Consider the following 6,815-nt stretch of genomic DNA (forward strand, 5'->3'; position numbering starts at 1 on the left):
AATCTTCCAGTCAATCAATATGTACGCCAGCTGACTCCCATAACCGGTGTTGTGCCAAAGTAGTTACCCCCGTCAAAAATTGTTTCCCCATTCACGGGAGCGCGCAAAGTAGGAGGAGCCACTTGCCCAGCTCCGTTCTGTACGCTACTTGTCACTGATCTGCAGTCCACGCAATAAAGAGTAAAAGCTGGAAAACAGCAGACTCGATGAATTTAATATTAGTTTCGTGACATTGTAATGTGCCGTGTGGAAGACAGTTTACCTTATACTGTACACTGAAATAACCTGCTGGGAATACTTTGTCTAGAAAAAGACTTTGAAACTATAATACTGTAAAACCAGATGCGATCATGGAAACACGTCGCTCTCCAGTGAATTTACACTCGGTTTACACTTTGTAGCGAAGCTATCACGAATGAGTTTATTTGCAAAATCAATCTCAGTATAACCAATAAGTACAGTAACTTTGGAGACCATGTCTTATTCACAGCAAAAGTTATGGAGGGATACAAAATTTATCAGGCTGTGTGGCATCGGCTGCCAAAATGTGTGCCCCCCCCATCTGTAATCCATATTGCCTTTGCCATCACAAAGGGTATATTTGCCAAATAAGTCACAGTATAACCAATAAGTACAGTAACTTTGGAGACCATGTCTTATTCACAGCAAAAGTTATGGAGGGATACAAAATTTATCAGGCTGTGTGGCATCGGCTGCCAAAATGTGTGTCCCCCCCCAATCTATAATGATGCACATTTGTCAAGTTAGTTTTGGCCAACCTTTCGTAGGCCTACTCGACTCCGACATTGTTAAATTTTTCCAAAATCTCCGGTCACGTGGGTTTTCCTAATCAATTATGCAAATTAGCTCACATTGTGCGCACGAACCGAAAACCAGAGTGCCTCTGAGCTAACTAAAAGATTACTTTACAATTTGTTTTCAAAAATAACAAACACCACAAGAGGATGGAACCAGACGAGTACACGATTTTGGTTGCATATAAACTGAAAGGCGAGTGTCCAGCGCTTTTTACGAAGAAAGAGAAATTTCTTCTCCGAAGAAAAGCTGCTATTTATGACATTGAAGGTAATAACTGCAACTTTGTAGTGTTTATAAATGTCATCAATACATATATAAACACATATACAATGGCATAATGTGTAGTCTTAATTTGCACTAAACGATTTAATTAGCTTGACCTTTCTTTGACCTAGTTAACCCCGGTTAATAGGCACATGTGCGTTTATTAAAGTAAAAGTTTTAAGGTTTGCTATTAAGTAGACAGCGCTAACTAAGAACTGTTTTTGTCCTTTTATAGCTTAACTACAATATATTATGTCGTAATTACTTTTGGAGTGGTATGTGCCACACCCTTTTACGCAGGTGTACCCACTGTTATGTCTTTATGTCTTTAAATTACATATGTGGAAAATTACTGACAGCAGGAAATTTTGAATTAAACTACTTCGAATTGATATTTGTATTAAAAATAAATCCATGATATCTGAAGGCCATTAGTCATAATGACTTTACACACCCATCACTTTTTTTAGTATCAGTAATACAGTCTTGTGTGTGGCATAATCTTTTTGGTTTCTGAAGTAGTCATACTGTCATAAATATAGAGAACCAGTCCAATAGTCACCCCCAAATTATATCACATACATAATTGATTCATTACATTCAAGATGTATTGTCATGACTTTTACCACATAAAGACCTGTCGTGGTTTAAACAGCTATAATAAACTTTTCTATTTTCTTGTTTATGTTTAGGGGAGCAGCTGTTTTACTGGCGCTACAAAGGCACAGACAAAACCATAAAGACAACGGTAGTCTGTGGGGCTGATGAGGCAAACACAATTTTTTCAGATTTTCATGCCAGTCCTACTGGGGCCCATTGCGGGCAAACAAAAACAAGAGAAGCCATTTCAAAGCGGCTTTACTGGCCAGGGATGTCAGTGGACATCAATAATTGGGTGGGTACTCCAAAAAAAACTCTATGTAATTCGACTACAGCTAAATTATTTTAAGAGGAACACAGCAATGTTTCTGTATCTCTCAAAATAAGTTATGTAAACCTTGATCATCAACTCTTGTGTTTGTTATTGAATTGCTTTTATTTTTGATTAGGTTTAGCAGTGCGCACTTTGCCAGGCAAATGCTGCAACAATTAAAAAACCAGCAGAATACATTCCGATAAAGGTTGGTCATCGACCATAGCAAATAATCACATTTAATCACACAATGTTTTCATTGCTTAGAAACCTACTGATTATATACTTGAAAAAATTATAACAGTAGACTAGCATTCTGTGTATTTTCAGTATTATTAACTTAACTATGATTTTCTTTTTAAGGTCTCTCAGCCATTTGAACTGGTTGGGATGGACCTCATTGGAAAACTTACTGAAACCAACAATGGACATCAATACATACGTGTTTTTATTGATTATTTTACAAAATGGCCACAAGCATACCCTTTAAAGTCAAAATCAGCCAGGGAAGTGACAAACTGTCTCATAAAATTCGTCCACCAGTTCGAAGCCCCGAAAAGGATTCTTACTGACCAAGGCAAAGAATTTGTCAATTCTGTAAGTACTTTAGTCTTTGGCAAAAATATGTGAACTCATATTTGAATAATTTTTTGAAAATGGTTAATTTTCTGGTCTTTATAAATCTGTTGTTGAGATATTAGTATGACAGCTGTTTATTTAAATTCTTATTGTAATGTGCTTATAGCCAGTATATATAACTTTCTTTTGCAGCTCAACAAAAGGGTTTGCGGATTGTTAAAAATGAAAAGAAGCCTCTGCTCCCCCTATCACCCTCAAACGAATGGGCTGGTGGAGAAAATGAATGGCACCATCCAGAGGTAAATTCTTGGACTACATGTTATACATTTATGGGGGTTCCCGTCAAACAAAACATTAATGCATGACATTAAACTATTAAAAAATGTAAATGATCTTTCATATGAATGTCTTCTATGTGCTTTCATTGTCAGAGCCCTGTGTAAAGTCGTTGGCGACCAACCAGAAATGTGGGATGAGTATCTGGATGCTGTAATGTTTGGACTCAGAACTAAAAAACAAGTGACCACCAAATACTCGCCTTATTACCTAATGTTTGGCAGAGAGGCTCGCTATCCTTCCGAAATCTTATCTCTAACTTGTAAAAAATATAAGATAGTCCAGCTTCTTGCACAGGTTAAAGAAATGAGGGGTGAATCATGGCTGTCGCAGAGTACTTTATAAGTGGGTGATATATAATATATCATAAATTGCTTTAATAAAAAAGGACTCTAAACAACATGTTATTGCATTTCTTTCTGAAGTGAATATTTTTATTGTTTTGTTTCAATTTAAGATCAAACCCATGGAGCATGAAGTCATTCTGGGAATTGTAAATGAACATCATCACTGGACATTAGTGGTAAAAAAATAATTGCATTTACAATATTCATCAAATCAGTTTTATAAGACAAATGCATGGCATGCAGATAATCTTAAGTCTTGAATTATTACATGTAATTCTCCACATAATTTTACTGTAGGTCATTTACCCACAAGAAAAGAAGTCACTGTATCTTAATCCACTCGGAGAAACTAAACAAGGTATCCAAAATTGTTTGGAATCAACAAGGAAAGGATAAATGTTGAAATTTATTTTGACCCTTTATTAAACTCTTTGTTGCTGTTGTTTTTGTGTTTATTATGACAATTATAAGTATGATGTCAATCAAAAAAATTTAAAAAAAAATTGGTACTCACAATTTAAAAAAATAGCAGCAACAGGTTTGAATTTTTGTGTTGGCCTTCTGATATTGTGGTGTTATGGGTTAATTTTGCCTTTAAAGAGAAGTCTCCCCATGTTTCAATGTTTATTTGAAGACCTGATGTCTGTATGAGATGATGTTTTTACATTAGAAAATATAGCACGGGGAGAATAATGTTTAGTAGTTGCATAAAGTGTTGCAGAGGTTTAGCACTAAAACATCAGACAAATGTCTAAAATAATTTCACATAGGTTATACATGTGTGAATTTCATCTTTGCTCCTCCTCCACATCTCTTCAAAGTGTACTGTGTAAGTGATTGATTTCTATATCATGGGCGGAAACGGGAAAAAAAGCACAAGTAATTGTCCATGGAAATGCGTTGTAGACTTTTAAAAAGTAATGATTTTAACAAAACAGTGTGGTCAGTTCTTAACTTGATGTTCAACAGACACTTAAGCTCTCCATACTGTTCACCTTCTTGTGTCACCTGTTACGGATTCAAATATTGGGGATGGATACAAAAGGAAAAACCACAATAACAACACTGGTCCGGCCGGGTTGAGTCAAACAATGATTTTAATGATCACACGCGTGGGAGATGGACACCGTACGCAGACAGTATCAGATCTCAAAATGGTGGAGCATTGATCAAACTCTTATAGCCTCTAGTGGCCCCCACCTAATCATAAAAGCCTAAACATTCACATGCTTTCTCTCACACAGCGCCTAAGCGCAGTGTCTGTACTTTTAGAAGTACAGACACTGCACCACAAAGTAGTTCCTGTTTATCTGCTCCTGCTGAGATGGGGCAGAAAACTCCAGTATGTTCTGTTCTCTTCTAATCAGACAAATAAGGCGATGACTTTCTGCGAACAGTATTTCTTATAACTCAGCAGTATAATGCATCATAAAACAATATCATTCATTCACAATAAATCAGCAGTCTAATGTAATGCAAATCAGTTTAACAAATGCAATAGTTACCACCTTCTTCTAATTCAGGAGAATAATGCAAACTAAAACTACATAATAATTCACAATCTTTAATTAGGGGTCTAACATGGCATAAAATAATATTATAATCTCACACACCAAAATTTTAAAACATGTTATTTGTTTTTATTATCTTTATTGTCTTTCAGGGCATTCATGCGAAAAAAAGGATGCAACGTCTCAAGATGGACTTGTGACACAGTCAAACACCCAAAACAAGTGGACGCTACCTCATGTGGAGTCTTTGCATTGAAAGTACGAGTCTTAACCGTAATACATACATATATACGAGAATATTGGAAATGTTGTGTTGTAATAAATGTTAATGACAGGAAAAGGAATATAAGATAATTACACAATAAAAGAAAGAAATTGATTCACAGAAAACAAATTACTATAAAATAACATTTACGATATTTGCCTATTTAGTCATCTTAGAATCTCTTTTTCAGTTTGCTGAAAAGATCTTGCGAAAAGAGTCAATAGACTTTCTGTCTACAAAAAAGGCCATAAACACACACAGGCTGCAAATTGCCACCACTCTTCTCCTAGAGACAGGTAACTCATTTTCCACCATTCAATGTTCTCACATCATGAATATTTTCATCATGATGGCTGTAGAAACAAACCATATAGTTGTTTGAATGAAGTAATAAGTGCAGTAGGTAGTATACTCTATGTGCTATTATTTCACTTTTTAAAACAGATGACTTGACAAACATCTGTCATTTCTGCGGGGAAGAAGAGCATGAAACTGACAACAAATGGGTAATGACATCAAGAAAGACTGCTAAATGTTAAGATCAGTTCCCATAAATGAAATTTTAACATTGGGATTTGTAATTATTAATTTTTTTACAGATTCAGTGTGAGATGTGTTTGCGGTGGTTCCACCAGCTCTGCGTGAATAGCCCACCACCAGAAGATGTGTTTATTTGTTTCGCTTGTACATAGTTGACACTAAAGGTCCACAGCTAGTGTTCTTATGGCACACATTGTCGAGAACACATATCTACATATATAGATGTAGATGTTAAATTAAGAAGTCTAAAAAAACCAAATGGTCTCCAAAGTTACTGTAGTTATTAGTTATACTGTGATTTATTTTGCAAATAAACTCTTTCGTGATAGCAACGCCAAGGTGCATTATTGATGGGGGGGACACATATTGTGACAGCCGATGCCACACAGCCTGATAAATTTTGTATCCCTCCATAACTTTTGCTGTGAATAAGACATGGTCTCCAAAGTTACTGTACTTATTGGTTATACTGTGACTTATTTGGCAAATATACCCTTTGTGATGGCAAAGGCAATATGGATTACAGATGGGGGGGGCACACATTTTGGCAGCCGATGCCACACAGCCTGATAAAATCTGTATCCCTCCATAACTTTTGCTGTGAAGAAGAAATCGTCTCCAAAGTTACTGTACTTATTGGTTATACTGAGATTGATTTGCAAATAAACTCATTCGTGATAGCTTCGCTACAAAGTGTAAACCGAGTGTAAATTCACTGGAGAGCGACGTGTTTCCATGATCGCATCTGGTTTTACAGTATTATAGTTTCAAAGTCTTTTTCTAGACAAAGTTTTCCCAGCAGGTTATTTCAGTGTACAGTATAAGGTAAACTGTCTTCCACACGGCACATTACAATGTCACGAAACTAATATTAAATTCATCGAGTCTGCTGTTTTCTGATCTGATAACAGCTATTCACATGCGCTGTCCATCTAATCTGACTGAGCTGTAGCTGTTTTGCAAAGAAGAATGGGCAAGGATTTCAGTCTCTAGATGTGCAAAACTGGTAGAGACATACCCTAAAAGACTGGCAGCTGTAATTGCAGCAAAAGGTGGTTCTGCAAAGTATTGACTCAGGGGGCTGAATAATTATGCACACCCCACTTTTCAGTTAATTATTTGTAAAAAATGTTTGGAATCGTGTAAGAGTTTCCTTCCACTTCTCACGTGTACACCACTTTGTGTTGGTCTTTCACGTGGAATTCCAATAAAACTGATTCATGTTTGTGGCTGTAATGTGA

General features: G+C 36.2%; 1 long non-coding RNA gene across 1 annotated transcript; it reads left to right on the forward strand.

Moving 5' to 3' along the window:
* Window positions 1-4,923: 4,923 nt before the first annotated feature.
* Window positions 4,924-5,931, forward strand: LOC120727895. The gene is made up of 4 exons (XR_005694592.1): window positions 4,924-5,027; window positions 5,225-5,330; window positions 5,479-5,540; window positions 5,634-5,931. It is a non-coding gene; the product is annotated as an uncharacterized LOC120727895 (long non-coding RNA).
* The last annotated feature ends 884 nt before the right edge of the window (window positions 5,932-6,815 follow it).

This window comes from Simochromis diagramma, unplaced genomic scaffold (genome assembly GCF_900408965.1).
Source record: "Simochromis diagramma unplaced genomic scaffold, fSimDia1.1 OVJJ01000205.1, whole genome shotgun sequence".
NCBI classification, from domain to species: domain Eukaryota; kingdom Metazoa; phylum Chordata; class Actinopteri; order Cichliformes; family Cichlidae; genus Simochromis; species Simochromis diagramma.